This window comes from Dipodomys merriami, unplaced genomic scaffold, assembly GCF_024711535.1.
Source record: "Dipodomys merriami isolate MVZ:Mamm:240054 unplaced genomic scaffold, mDipMer1.0.p SCAF_821, whole genome shotgun sequence".
Classification (NCBI taxonomy): domain Eukaryota; kingdom Metazoa; phylum Chordata; class Mammalia; order Rodentia; family Heteromyidae; genus Dipodomys; species Dipodomys merriami.
The window spans coordinates 248,326-262,820 of record NW_027206426.1 but is presented as its reverse complement, the minus strand read 5'-3'; the positions used below and the strand labels follow the sequence as shown (position 1 = coordinate 262,820).

Below are 14,495 nucleotides of genomic sequence, written 5' to 3'. Positions count from 1 at the left end.
TTTGGATTGCTTCTTCTATTTCATTTAAGAGTGAGATTGGGATATTGATAGGTATCACATTGAATTTGGATATAGCTTTTGGCAGTATTGCCATTTTCATGATGTTAATCCTCCCAATTCATGAGCATGGGAGGTTTCCCACTTCCTTAGTTCTGCTTTCTTTTTCTTTTTAAGGTTTTTAAAGTTTCCATCACAGAGGTCCTTCACCTCTTAAGTTAACTCCTAGGTATTTTATTTTTTTGTGCGGCTATTAAAAAGGGGTTGCTTTCCTAATTTCAGCCATACCCTTATTGTTATTGGAATACAGGAAAGTCATTGGTTTCCGAGGGTTAATTTTATACTCTGCTAGTTTGCCAAAAATTTCTGATCAGCTCAAGTAACTTGGGAGTGGAGTCATGGAGTTCTTTAAATACAAGATCATGTCATCTGCAAAGAGGGAGAGTTTTACTTCATCTTTCTCTATTTGGATCCCCTTTCAGTTTGCATCTTGTCTTACTGCCCCAGCTAGCATTCTAATATTAAGTTGAAGAGGAGTGGAGAGAGTAGACATTTTTAATCTCACTCCTGTATTTATAAGAAATGGCTGTAACTTTTCACCATTAAGTATAATACTGGCTGTAGGTTTCTCAATCCTTAACAGAAAGAACAGTACTGGAACAATATCAATTCCAAATTTCAAACTCTACTAAAAAGCCATAGTAAAAGAACAGCTTGGTACTGACACAAGAATGGACCTGAGGACCAGTGGAATAAGACTGAAGGCTCAGAAATGAATCCACTGACCTATAGCCACTTGCTCTTTCACAAGGGAGCTAAAAAAACAGAATGGAAGACAGACAGCCTTTTGAGTAAATGGTGTGGAAAAAATTGGTTAAACACCTGTAGAAAACTAAAGCTAGATTCTGTATATGTCACCCTGCATGAGAATCAACTCTGAATGGATCAAAGACCTCAAAATAAAAGAAGACACCAAGAAAACATTACATGAAGGAATAGGAATAAATCTAGGGGTTTTTTTTTTAGCACAGACAGAAATTTTCTTAATAGAGAGCCAGAAACAAAAGAAATCAAAGGAAGTTTGGACAAATGGGATTGCATGAAACATCAGATCTTCTGCAAGGCAAAGGTCATAGCTAGCAAGATCAATAGAAAGCTCACATACTGGGAGAAGATCTTCTCGACACAAGGTCTTATATCTAAAATATACTTAGGACTCAAAAAAAATCCCCCAACAATAAATCTTCAAACAAACAACTGCTCAATAACTAAGTGGGCTAAAGACTTAAAGAGAGACTTCTCTGAAGAGGAAATAAAAATGGCCATCAGACACATAAAGAAATGCTCAACTTTTCTGGCCATAAAAGAAATGCAAATCAATACAACATTGAGATTGCACCTCACTCTAGTTAGAATGGCAATAATCAAGAAATGTAATAACAACAGATGTTGGAGGGGATGTGGTTAAAAGGGAACCCTACTGCATTGTTGGTGGGATTGTAAACTTGTTTAACCACTTTGGAAAGCAGTATGGAAGTTGTTCAAAAGAATCCGTGTAGAGCTCCCCTATGATCCAGCAATCTCACTTTAGGGCATTTACCCAAATGATCACAAACAAGGTCATACCAAAGCTGCCAGCGCAACCATGTTTTTTGCAGAATTAGTCACCATAGCTATGATATGGAATCAACTCTGATGCTCCTCAGTAGATGAATGGATCAAGAAAATGTGATATATATCTATATATACGTATATAGATATAGACATACACACACAATGGAATTCTATGCCTCCATTAGAAAGAATGCCATTACCCCATTTGTTAGGAAATGGAAAGGCTTGGTAAAAATTAAATTAAGTGAAGTAAGCCAGGCCCAAAGAAACATAGGTCCATGATTTCCCTTGTTTGCAAGGACTAGTACATGTCTAGGACAAGCAGAGAAGATCAAAGGCTATGTACATATGACCATATACAATGATGTTAAGCAAAATGTACCCCAAGTCAGAGACATAGTGGTTTTTTCTTTCTTGCTTTTGTTTTTAATATAATGTACTATGTGATTCTTTTGTAGGTTCATCCCCCCCCATGGTATAATCCCTGTTTTCACTGTATTTGATCAAGTGTTCTGCATTTTGTATATACATTTTTGTAATTTGGGGAGTGGAAGGGATATAGCAGAATGCTTAAATGGGGATGCAGGTTGACCTATTGTGATGATGAGATGTAGAGGACACTGTGTCAAAAATGAATTTACAGTTTCGGGCAGGGGTCAAGAAGGGAGGAGTTGGGGAGGTGGGGAGGGAAGGGCTAGGGGAAAAACAAAGGAGGAGGTAACAATGCTCGATAGGAAATGAACTCATTACCCTACTCATGTAACTGTAAACCCTCTGTGCAGTAATTTTACAATAAAAAATATAAAAAAATCTCTGCCTGGTGTAGATTTCCAATGCTGCCCTCGGCATTGCATTTTTTGCCTTTTTTGGCTGTGGTTAGGTCTGCCTGTCCAGTGGATCAGTAGTCTTCAAGGCATCTTGGTCCTGAAGTGGACTTGAATTATCCATTGATTGTTGGAACCAGGCCAAGGACAGGACAAAACCACTTCCAGGGCCTGGCTTCTTCATTCCCCATGCAACTAGGATTGCAAGCAGTATTTCTCTGAATTTGTCCCCAGAAAAATCACTGAACCAAAAGGCAAAGTCACCAAACACCTCCCCTCCTCCCCCCATCCCCTCCTTTCTCCCTCCTTGGGAAAATACAAAATAATTTTGCAGGTTTTAGAAAACACACAAATTGCCCACCACCTCCCCTGGTAAACTAGGTTTTAAGTCACTAAGTCATGTAAACAGATAATGCCCCATTCATTATTCTGGACAACATCTTCAGGTTGTTGGATGCTTTAATTTGTTGTTGTTGTTGGTGGTGGTAGGGGGGCCTGAACTCTGGGTCTGGGTGCTGATCCTGATATGTTCAGCTCAAGGCTAGTGCTCTATCACTTGAGCCATAGTGCCATTTCCACTTTTTTCTGCTTGTGTGGTGCTGAGGAATTGAACCCAGGACCTCATGCATGCAAGACAAACACTCTACCACTGAGTCTCCTTCCCAGGCCTAATGCTTTAATTCTTTAAAATTTCTTCTTGTCAGTCATGAGGTTTGAACTCAGGACCTGGGTGTCAACATATCCCTACTTTCTTCAGATCAAGGAGAGCCCTGACCGCTTGAGCCACAGTGCCACTTCCTGTTTCTAGACAATCATCTCTCAGACTTTCCTGCCAGGGTTTGCTTTAAGCAGCGAATTTTTAAATTATATTTCTTCTACGTGTTTATTGGAACATTACAGTTTTTCTGAAATTTAAAGTTTTCTATAAACCTTTCTCTTCAAGTAATCCAACAGCATTAAATATTACATTTAGAAGTTATCCTATAGCACATCAATTTTGACATTATTATGGTAAGATGAAAATCTTATTCTTTGTAGAAAAATCCCATTAAAGTCTAAATGGGAAATATGCTAATTTCAGCAATCTTGAATCTCCTTCCTCTTTTTTTTTTCTCTCCAGTATCTTTTCTTGTTTTGGAACAAGTGTCATGGACTGTCCAACCATTTAAAAGGAAGCTTAGTCCATTAATTTTATAGAAAAGGAATGCAGCCTGCCTGCATGTGAAGGCAACTTTGAGTATAATGTTAATCTGATAATTCACATCATTGAATTTTCAAAGTTGTTTTGATAAATTTTTGTTAAACCATTCGTTAAAGAGGTTCCAAATAGCAATAATAAAAACCAATGTTTTGCTTTCTAAGATGGTTTTAAAAGCTAGTAATTCAACAAACACATTCTATCCTTCCACGATTCCATGGTGAAGAATTTCTCTTTTATAATTGCCCTTACCACTGACTCCCTCCCTTCAATCTTGCAGCTTTATTCAGTTTTATTGTTACAGCTTTCATTTTGGTACTAGCATCCATAATCTCCTTGTAGTATTTGACAATGAGATTTCATTTGTTGTTAGAGAGCTCAATTTATATTTATTTATATTTCCAAAGGCAGCCTCTTGAGCATATCATAGAGCATAAAATCTTGAATATCATTAACGTGATCTTATACAACTATTCCATAAATTAATATAAGTACCACATAAATGTGCATTTTCATATAATTTTTAAAATGCAAAGTAGTTACATATATATGTCAAAAATAATTCAGACCACTAGTAGAAGACACTAAGCTAAACCTTTTGCATCTTCATCAATATTCTTTGTAAAATTTTCTTTCACCTTAGAGCCTTCTTTTCCTAGCAAGAAGTTATAAGTGATGTCCTTGGATTTTAGTGACCTCTGAGTAACCTCTTTTCTTTCCACCACCAGTTAGTCCCTCATGTTAAATACCTGAGGAATAACTTGGCCCAATGTGCCTGCAAGAGGAGTACCCAAGTCGACTGTCTGTGCCCAATCTACCCTTTGTTTGGGAATGGGGTATCAGAGAGAGGGGTGTCAGGGATCAGGTAGCTGGAACCATGGTGTTATGAATTATGGGTAGCAGAAAAGAGTAGTAGAGACTAGGATACCAGGGAAAGGGTAACTGTGACTGTAATTGCTGAGTTGCAGTGTCAGGAAATTGGGTAGCAGCTACAGCTTTGCAGGGGTTGGGCTAGCTAATACAGGCATCCAGAACTGTTTAGCAGGGACAAGGAAGCATAGACAAAGTGAAAGAGCAAAAGTTGTGAGGGATTGTGGGGCACAATCAGGGTAAAAAGGTCATGAGTGTGCAAACTGGGTAGCCAGTACTATGGTAGAAGCAATTTTCATGGTGGACTGATGTGGTGCAGAGCTCTGGGTTTGCCTCTCCAGTTTTGGCTGTTAGATCTTTAGGGAAACTACCTCTAGCAGCTATTATCAGCTTGTTGTGTTCAGGCACGTGCCATCTATAAATGTCTACTCCAAGTAGATTGCATTCTTTGACACCAGTTATAGGATCTTTGCTCTAAGCATCCTGAGAGACCACACTCCACAATCCTGCAGAACAGGCTCCACATAGTGAGCTGCAATCACCTCATACAGCTCTTGCTGCTCCTCTCCAATGTCAATTATGATAGCAAGGGATCTGAGATGTGCTCAGCAGCAGTGCTCTGGGAAGCTACCAATTCTTACTCTGGCATTCTGGGAGCTCCCTAGCAATGGGAAAGAGCACTTGCTGTGGCTCTTCCAACTTCTCTCTGTGGCTGTGGACAGCCAGACTCTTGTACCTCAGATGGGTTACTTTGATGTCCAGGTGGCCTCAAACTTGCTCTATCTTCTCTCTCTAGGTGCTCTTCAGCTTCAGCTTCAGCTGCCTCTCCTTTTCCCTCCAGGTAGCTCACTTCATCCCCACATCCTTTGAATTCTGCTTCATATCACACCAAGGCCTTCCACTTTCTCATTTACCTCTGTAGCTGTGAATCTGGCACAACAAGCTATATGTAACTTCTGTATCTGTTTATCAAGATTTGAGTTGGAATCCAAGGTGGTACTAGCTCACTGAGAACATGGGAAGCATCTTAAATACTCCCATGCCATTCACTGCTCATTGAGAAAGATGCAATTGTGTTGTGGTCAGTCTTTCCTTCTCCATTTCTGGCTCAGCAGAATAAAGTGAAGTCACAATGGAGCTACCAGACAGCTGCTATGTCAGAAAGTGACCTAACGAAAGATAATTTTGTGAGGGGATACTTATCAAATGTAGTAGGATGAATGCACATATTTATAGGACACTACTAAGGGCTTCCATCTGACTAGTTATGTTATGTCCAAAATGGCAGACCAATCTTAGGCTCTCGCCTAGATCTTCCTGTTCTGAAGGCCCTGAAGACTCCTACATACAACTCAGACTTAATGACATGGGTAAATAAAACAGTAGGTGAGAGCCGGGCACTGGTGGCCCACGCCTGTAATCCTAGCTACTCAGGAGGCTGAGATCTGAGGATCGCGGTTCAAAGCCAGCCTGGGCAGGAGAGACCATGAGACTCCTATCTCCAATAAATCACCGGAAAACTGGAAGTGGCACTGTAGCTCAAGTGGTAGAGCGCTCTCCTTGAGCTGAAGAGCTGAGGGAGAGCGCCCAGGCCCAGAGTTCAAGCCCCACGACCGACAAAAAAACAAAAACAAAAACAAAAAAAGTAGGTGAGTATGGATTAGTATTCTGAAGGTATGCTAAGTTGTTGTCTTGTCATGACTACCATGAAATCAATGTCCTTTCTCTGACCTTCACCATAGTTCTTTATTTGGCAAAATTGGCAAGTTTCTTAGTGTGCCACTTTCTCCTGTTAGTTCAGTGCACAGGTTAAAACTGAAGAATTAGAAAAATTAGGGCTGAGTCCATTTTACAATTTGCTAATTTGCTAACTGCTGATTCTGCTTATGTAAACTTGCTTATGCTGGCACTGACCCTTCCCTTCCCAAAAATGAGTTAACAAGTTTCAGGGACCAGATGTCGGCCCCAGGACAAGGTCAGTGGTCGTAGATAAAGAACAGACAGTACGTGTTCCTCAGTTCCCATTTAGAAATTCCCCAGACAGGACCTTGAGATAACGACCACCTGGCAAGACCACAAGCTAAGCCAAATGTCAACCAATCATAGGCCTGTAACCATGTAAACCCCCCTTAAACCAACCATGGGCCAGTCATTTTACAAAATTTCCCACGTGGCAAAGTGATTGTTGGCGTATATGATGACCTTTAAATGAACCAATCATGGGATGCTTTGTGTTATGCGTTAATCTTGTGGTTTTTGCCTTTAAAAAAGGGCTTGTAACCACTTCTCGGGGCTCCCTGTCTGCTCGGGACAGAGAGTCCGTTTGTGCAAACGTCAAATAAACTCCTCTTGCTTATTGCATCTCCCGGCCTGGAGTCTGAGTTTCTGGGGCGCCCTCCCGTTGACGAAAGTATCCCAGGAGTCTGGGGTCTTTCAAAAACATTAAGCATGCCAAACCATGGGTTTCCATTGTCCTAGTAGAAGTTTAGCATTCTAGGATCTTCCTTCTAGGTAAGTCTATTCTTGGGCCCTCATATGCATATGCTCACAGAAGTGAATGTCTCACAAACCATGGAACATAGTTGGCCAATGATGATTAGCTCACACAGAGACTCAAGAAGTTTGGGTCTGTAGCCTTTCTGAGAGGCCTTGGACTAGGTACTGTGGGCAACATTGACAGTAATTCCTCAGAGCAATACCACTGGCAGCAAGTGAGCCCTGACTACTACTTAGCCCTTACTAGTTCTCCCTCGGGTATGAACACATGAACAAACCCAGTTTAGCTTATTGCACAGTGTCCTCATCAATGAAATCATTTTGAGCCTAGGAGAAACTCTCCATTTGAAAAGCAGTACACATAAGAAGCAGATGATGGCCCACACTCAAATGCTTCAGGAGAACAGAGTGTAAGGGTGTCTACACAGTTGGGAAATAGGATTCTGAGGGGTAGGAAGGGATGATTTTAGATAGCAAACTTAGAAGTAATTATACGAATTCCTAACCTAACTTTCTTCTGCCCCTCAGATTCAATTCAGGAAGTGGTGGAATGTTTATAATCACAAAATGGAGTTTTTAATCCCAGGCCCAAACTTTAGGTGTTCTTGTTACATCTTCACACCTGCCACTGATGTAAACAGTCAGAAGGGCAAAGGGGAAGGGAGCCCCTGCACAGGAATATAAATGGAGCTTACAAGCCACTGCAATCTCTGACTTTCTATGTTGAAGGTAAGATAAAAGGCAGTTTGAGTTTCTAAGAACTCAGTTTCTAGGCTACATGGCTCCTTCAGAACTTCTTTCCCTCCTCCTGTGTTTTGAGAGCAACAGTTAGTACAGTACTTCTGTCTCTTAGGGGCAATCTTTCTCTTCACACAATGCTTAAAGTAGACAATAGGTGGAAGCTGCCATTAAATAAAAAAAGTATGAAATCAGGCTGGGAAGATGGCTCAGTGGTAGAGCGCTTGCCTTGCATGCATGAGGCCCTGGGTTCAATTACTCAGCACCACATAAGCAAAAAGAAAAAAGCAGGAAGTGGCGCTGTGGCTCAAGTGGTAGAGTACGAGCCTTGAGTTGAAGAGCTGAGGGACAGCGCCCAGGCCCAGAGTTCAGGCCCCAGGACCGGACCGTGCCCTTCCCCAAAAAAGTATGAAATAGCACACAGTGAGTGCTTCCCCTGAATTCCTGGACCTAACAATCTCTCATTTCTGCAAGGCAAGCACTCTACCACTGAGCCACCTTCCCAGCCCCCAATTTCTCATTTCTGAAGAAAAAATGATAATGGGTGAGTACTAACAGCCTCCATTGCATGGTGAGCTTAGAACACTTTTCCCAAGGCAGGTTCTGTCCAGGTATTAGGATGGCTGAGATCTACTGGATCAATGAACTTACAGACAATGCAAGACAGAAAAGTCTAAGAGACTGAGTCTCAAAAGAAGAAACTGGACCAAACTGGAAATGGAGAAATTCAGAGAATGTTTCTCTGAATACAGACAGGGTAAAATTATAACAAAGTTCTAAGTTGTGGCTCATTAGTAGAAACTATCAAGTCAAACCTCATTAAAGCTAAAAATAAAACTTATAAAAATAAAAAAAAACTATTTGGATTTCAGTACTAACATCTATTTTAAGATGTGTGTGTGTGTGTGTGTGTGTGTGTGTGTGTGTGTGTGTGTGTGTGTGTGTGTGTGTGTGTGTGTGTGTGTGGAGTCTGAGATTATGTATGGGACAGCATTGGTTCTTAAAAATCACAATATTGACGCTGTCCTTTAGGTTTCCAATTGAAGTCTGGTGGTGTTCTAGCTCTACCAGTTGAAACACACAATTCTCAATTTCTTCTGATTAACTGCAGATAAACATGTAATGGATATGTCAAGCTGGGTTGGTTTCAGTTGTACTCTGTCGATATTATGTTCACAATGAACTATACCACTGTGGACAGGGACAGGAGGGAAAATCAGAGACAGAGAGCAAAGGAAGGGATGAGATTGTCAAACCAGAAATGAACTCATTACCTAATTTACAAAATTAAAAATCTGGGTTGATGATTCTCTCCTCCAGTTTTTGTAGGTGCCCTTAAGGCCCATCGATGGAGATTTTGAAGGTTAACTTATATGATAATTAATATAGAGCCAGAATCTCTTAAGAAATTTTATGAAAAGCATTTCATCTTAGTACTGGTTTCTCTTTGAGTGGTGATTCTATATGTTGTTGGCAGAGCTAATTTTTTTCCTTCTTGTCTTTAGTACTTGTCAGGTGTTGAAATCCTTCTTAAAGCTTTGCAACAGAAGTCTGCTATATCTTGGCACCCTGCCCCTAACTAAAATGGTAATCAACGTTTGAAATTAATGTACTTGATATGAGTTTTATTTATTTATTTAATTTGTTTTTGGTGGTGAACTCTGGGCCTGGTCGCTGTCCTTCAGCCCTTCAGCTCAAGACTAGTGCTCTACCACTTGAGCCTCAGTACCTCTTCTAGCTTTTCTGCTTAGGTGGTGCTGCAGAATCAAACCCAGGGTCTCGTGCATTCAAGATAAGCTGTCTACCACTGATCCACCTTTTCAGCCCTTAGGAGTGGTATTTTTGTGCACGGATCTATCAAGCAAATCTATTTACCAAATGTGTTTATTTGCCACTATACATATTCAAAATTATGAATTATCTGATTTTTTAATGAATAAAACTGTTATCATTGTTACCAGAAATTGTTTGTCTCCTCATGCTGTAAACATGGAGGAGGCATTTTAAACTAAAACTACAAAATAAATTTTAAGATCTTGGTGTTAACAAATGTGTCCAGGTGTTGTTACATTAAACAGAGAATTCAAAATGGTTTTTCTTCATGAATACAGAGATCAAAGTTCTTATAATACTTTTTTCAAAATGCAAATTAAAGGGAAAATCAGTCAGGAGGTAAAATTTATATTGAATGTAAATTTTTAAAGAGGAAAAGAAGATCCTAGATGGCAGACTAAAGACAAAGCAACATCAGAGACCTATATGCTGAATACTAAATAAGAAGCTTTAATTGAAAAATTCAGCTGGAATGTGAGCATCAGGCAAAGGCAAGCAATCAGAGCCTACCACCAACAAAGAAACACCATAATGTATATCTCAGAAAAAGGAAACAAGTTCAGACCAGGGCTCAACATCCTTATCCTTGATTTCAATGATACACATACACCCCCCTACACACACACAGAAACACTCACTCACACACACACACACACACACACACACACACACACACACACACACACACACACACACAAGAATGTATGCAACAGCTCAACCTACTCACCTCCATTCAACATGAATCAAAGATCTTCCTGTAATATTTGAAACTTTAAAAGTTTCAAGTCTTGTAAATAATTGATAACAGATGCATAAGCAATTATTTTCTGAATAGCATCTGCTATGAAAATGAGAGTTCATGATTGTTATAACTACTTAAACATCTCTGAATCTCAAAAGAATTAAACTAGAGACAATCCGAATTTGGGGACTATATTTCTACCAGCTCTTCTGCAAAGGCTTAATAAGAAGTTATGAAATCTAAACTTAAATACCAAATCAATACAATTAATAATTGTGTAAGTGAAGTGAAAGACACTGATCAGAGACCTATGCTGTCTCCAGTTCTCAGCCAGCTGCACACTGTGGCACCTTTGATTCTGCTGGGCCTGGCCCACAGTTGTATCCCCAGAGCAGTGATCCTGCTGGGGTTGGGGCTGGGAGATTTGTGGAGAGGAGGGGTGGCCACGGGGGAGGCCAAGCTGGGATTGGGGGTGGTGGTGGTAGGGAGAGGATGGGAGGCCCTGGCAGAGGCTGGTGAAGGGAGGAAGGAGGCAGTAGCCCAGTGGCTCAGGAAGCAGCAACTGCAAAGGCAGCTGGGTTCTGGGGAGTGTCTGTGAGGTGCAGAGTTTGGCCCCTGGGGTCTGGTGGCTGGGTGAGGAGAGGAAGGAGTCTCAAATCCCACCTAAACAGACAATGAGAAATGAGACAACCAGTGGCTGAAGAATTACAAGAAGAAAGGCAGGGACTTGGGACTTGTAGGTAAACTCTGGGGGCGGGGAGGACAGCAGTGTTGGACAAGTGGTAGTCATGCCTCTCTGGAGGCTGTGGGCTTGGCCTCACTCTTGCCTTGAAGCAGGCACCGTATAATTCTGCCTGGAATCTTTAATAGCAGCTTAGTTTAACCTTAAAGTCTAATTTATTTGCTTTGTTTTTTTTTTTTTTTTTTTTTTTTTTTTTTTTTTTGCTTACAGTAATAGAAGAATTGGTGGGACAATCTGAAAGGATCTCTGGCTTCTTATTTTCTCATCACCCTGAGGTACAACCTGTGTGCTACCAGCTTAGATGATGGGACTCTGAAATTCTGGAAAGCAGATGCACATCATAAGGCCCCATGGCTTTGGGATTTCTCACATTCTTTTTAAAATGTAATTGTTACTAAGGTGTGTACAGTGATTTCACAATTCATGTAATGTGTACACTTGTCTTGTAGACAATGCCATCCTTTCCTGAGCTTTTTCCCAGTTTCTGTTTTTTTTTTTTGTTGTTGTTGATTGTTTTTGTTTTTGTTCCTGACCTTCAGCTTGAACTCAGGATTGGGTGTTGCCCCTGAGTTTTTTGTAATCAAGGCTACTTTACCTCTGGAGCCCCAGCTCCTTTTATGGCTTTTTGGTTGTTAATTGGAGAGAAGAGTCTCAGAGATTTTCTCACTCCATCTGGTTTTGAACTGAGATCATCAGCCTCCTGAGTAGCTAGTATTCTAGGCCTGAGTCCCCAGTGTCCAGCTACTAAAGTGTTGGTTTCATCCTTCCCTGTTTGTGTTACAACTTTCCTTAACTCTTGGCACTAATACTACATATTGCTTGGCTCAAATCTGAATCGGTGGAACATGCTGTATTTTGAGGAAGGCAGGAATAGGAAACTGTAGGCCATAGGGACATATAAGCTAAACAAATCATTGGGAACATGGCATAAAGACAAATAAGTTTATTGCCAGTTGACTGTGTCATGTCTTTACTGTTAATTCTGCATGGCCTGTGGATGATGTTATACATATCCAAATGGTCATTGGCAGAAATAAGGTTTCTCATCCTGTTCTATAAACAAAACAAAAACCAACCAAAAAATACTACCTATGAGTCCAGCAATTTCCTCTAATTAGAGATCAGTATGCCCTAGTTTATGAAAAAATATCCATTATTCAAGTGCTGCTACTTTTTCTAACCACAAATATAATGAAATATGTAGTTGTCTGTAGAATTGCGTATGAACACCATCATTTTAATTCACAAAAAATTCAGACATTTAAATGTTTATTTATCTATTTTTTGTCAGATGTGGGGCTTGAACTCAGTGCCTGGGCACTGTCTGTGAGACTCTGTGCTCAACATAGTTAGCACTCTACCAATTGAGCCACAGAGACACTTCTGACTTCTGAGTTGTTAATTGGAGGTAAGAGTCTTATGGGTTTTTTTCTTCCTGAGCTGACTTAGAACTGTGATCCTCAGATCTCAGCATCCTGAGTAGCTGGGATTACAGGAATGAGCCACTGGCACCTGGCTTCAATAGTCATTTTTAAAATGATGAAATGCTTGGTGCCTCTGGCTCACATATATAATCCTAGCTATAGTTAGGATTACAGGTATGAGAAACAAACACTAGGTGTGTGTTGTTCATGATGGTTTATATTGGCATGTTTTGATATTGTTTGTTTCTTATACTACATTGCTCTTATTTTTATTTTCACCTAGGTGGGGGTGATAGGTACTAGCCAGTGTTGAACCTTCTTTGGTTGAGATGGAGCCATGTGGAAGTTCTTGCCTATGGCATGAAATTGAAATCCTCCAGCTCTCAGCTCCCAATGAACCTGGGATGATAGATGTATTCCATCACGCAGAGCCAGTGGTTGGGGAGCATTGCAGAAAAAACTACACTGGTCTTGAACTGATGTCCCAAATAGCTAGCTTTACAGGCATATGCCTTCAAAACCTTGTTGTATTCAATTTCACTTTGAAGTAGTGTTTGTACATACTTAGAGAGTACAATGATAACACACTACATGTTTAATATATAGAAGTCAATACAATTAGCAGGTTAATCTCCTAAAACATTGAAGCTAATGTATTTTGGTAACCTCCTGACTGTGCTAGTTATTTTAGAATATACCATAAACATGAATACAATGATGATGTGTACTAGAAGATTGAAAGTTTATAGAGATTGAGACAAGTTAGACTATGTGTAGTAAATATATATTTATCCATTGCTGCTCTGAAGTACATTATCATATATTCACTGTGACAATACCATCATATATTCACCATGACAATAATTTTCTTGCAGTGTAGAATTTTCCATTTCATAATCTGCCATCTTTTATCTTTTTTACATTCTCCTTATAAGTATGAATGCTTTCTTGTTTCTTATAATGTTTTGAAATTATTTTAAGATGGAATTAAAATTCGTTGAGTCTACTGTAATTATCTCATTTTGTTTGGTTTTGTGATGCTAAACATTAAGACCAAGGGTGCCTGAAAGTGATGCCAGCAGACTATATCACTAAATTTTATTCTAATTACCTCTTATTATTGTATTTTGATATAGGGTTTTATTGTTGCTGTTTAATAATATAGAGTGTGGTGAAGGTGGACTGAAACTTGCAACCCCACTGCCTCCAATAACAATGCTTTCTTACTAGGATCTGGAAGCACATAATTATCACTCTAGCTAACAGGAGGTTGAGACCTGAGATTTACTTCAGACAGCCTGAACAGGGAATTTTATGAGTCTCTCCTCTCCAGTTCAGTACAGAAAACTTGCAGTGAAACTGTAGCACAATTGGTAGGGCACTACACGCAAGGGAAAAACACTCGGGATTGTCATATAGCCCCTGAGAACAAGCCCTAAAACACACATATGCACAGACACACATTCACCCACATACACACACACTCTCACACACATGTACACAAACAAAATTGCAGGCAATGTTGTACCTTAAATTCTTATCCAGGGGTTGGACAACAGTCCACTTATTTGTGAAGGTTTTCCTTGATTATTTTGAAGGAGGAGGATAGTTCATGGGACACAGATGACAAGACTTTAGTGAGGAATACTTTATAAATGACTAGCTTATAAAAAGAACAGGAGCACAGCTTTTATCTTTAAATAGTACATTCCTTCAACTATAGTATTTTTAAATAATAATCATTGAATTATGAGAAGACAATGCAGCACCTCTTCCCTTCTCCCCTTCCCCTCTGTCATAAAATATGACAAAATTATCAAAAATAGTCTTTTATCTTACAAGAATGAACACTTGTAAAAATGTCTGACTATATGTGTAATGTTTGTTTTTCAATACTTGTTTGATTTTCCCACCTCTAAGTACTTGCCTTTTTTCCAGATGACAGCACACAGGGGCATCAAGAGCAAACAGATTAGGAAACAAAAACCTTACAATGTCCTAGGAAGTAGATGTCAAA

General features: G+C 39.8%; 1 long non-coding RNA gene across 3 annotated transcripts in view; it reads left to right on the top strand.

Moving 5' to 3' along the window:
* Positions 1–14,495, top strand: part of LOC138819892 (uncharacterized) — a 70,413-nt gene that overhangs the window by 51,756 nt on the left and 4,162 nt on the right. For 2 of the 3 annotated variants that reach the window (XR_011369671.1, XR_011369669.1), the window contains exons 2-4: positions 7,528–7,728; positions 9,243–9,324; positions 11,265–11,453. This is a non-coding gene — a long non-coding RNA (uncharacterized lncRNA). The remainder of the gene's footprint in view (positions 1–7,527; positions 7,729–9,242; positions 9,325–11,264; positions 11,454–14,495) is intronic. The other variant, XR_011369670.1, reaches the window with a different exon arrangement.